Below are 1436 nucleotides of genomic sequence, written 5' to 3'. Positions count from 1 at the left end.
TGATTATCTTGATTTATTATTTTCCTTGAAGTTACTAACGTGTGTATTTTGTTATTAGAAAGAGGTACGAGGCATCCAAGAAAGTGCTTTAATTGTTTAATTGATATTTTGATATAGAAATCATGCTTAGGTTGTTATTTTGATTCCTAGTATCATGTTAGGATGTTTTATTGCTTCCTAGTATCATGTTTAGGGAAACAACAAAAAATTCCTAATATCAAGTATGCTTATTATGATGCTTCTTATTGTCTTTCTTAATAGCATGTTAGTATCATGTTAGGGTTAAAGCTTTGATCTTTGATGTTTAGTGACATGCTAGGGTTTGTTATTAATCTTGTTAGTATCATGCATAGGGTCTTGCTATTATTATGCTTTAACGTGACTATTATGATTATGTTGCTTGATATATATTTATTATTATTGCTTGATCACGTCTTTTATGCACGTCTAAAGGGAATTGGTAATTGTAATCACGCTTAATTAGATAATTAATAATCTTGTTTAGGGTTAATTTGATTATAATTCAAGTGATCGCCCATAATAGATTTGTTTGTGCATTTAATATTCAACAAACATAGATAAACAGGTTTAGGGTAAACCTAATGATTGCATGTTAGTCAGAAAGCGCAAATGAATATGAGAAGAATAAAGTAGAGGCCTATTATTAGGGCAGGTTCTTTCTCTTTTAGATTGAATTTGTACCTTCATCTATGAACACCAGTCATGGTTCCAGACCTATTGGAGTTAACGATCTCCTGGATCGTTAAGGGGTGTAACCTTCAACCTGTGAACGGTTTACAAGTTCCTAAAACTTGTTGGCGACTCTTTTGCTCTAGCTTTCTTCCCTTTAGACGCCACTATGCTTAAGTGTATGATCACAGTGGGGTTCAAGTTTGGGGTAATTCTTTAAATATTCCCTACAGATTGTCATACACATAGTTCCCTATGGAAAAATTTCCCTAAGGATTTTCGCAGGTCTCTATTCATCTTAATATTTCGGCAAAGGTTCCTCAACGTGGATTGTCATTCATTTCAGTAAGTGGTAAATTTTCCCGAAGTGGATTGCTGATCGACTCTTTTTTGCAAAAACTCCAAGACACTAATTGTCTATTGTGGCAATATTTTTCTAAAAGGATTGTCGCATAGCATTGTAAAATTTTCCAAGGTGGATTGCTTTCAACAGTTATGTTGCAAGATGTGGGTTGTCGATCGTAGCAAGGTTCTATGATAGATTGTTACAAAGCATTGGCAACTTAACCCAAAAATGGATTTTGGTAAAATTTCCGAGATACGGATTGTCGGTTCATTGTGACAACATTTCCAAGGACGGATTGTTACGTATCATTGACAACTTTCCCTATCTAGGATTGTCGTGCATTATTCAAGAGTTGTGTTGACAATTGCTCCTAAAGAAAAGAGGATTGTCATCACCCAAA

The sequence above is a fragment of the Chenopodium album genome, chromosome 5 (assembly GCF_948465745.1).
Source record: "Chenopodium album chromosome 5, dcCheAlbu1.1, whole genome shotgun sequence".
In the NCBI taxonomy this organism is placed as follows: domain Eukaryota; kingdom Viridiplantae; phylum Streptophyta; class Magnoliopsida; order Caryophyllales; family Amaranthaceae; genus Chenopodium; species Chenopodium album.
The sequence above is the reverse complement of the archived record's forward strand: the minus strand, read 5'-3'. Positions refer to the sequence as shown.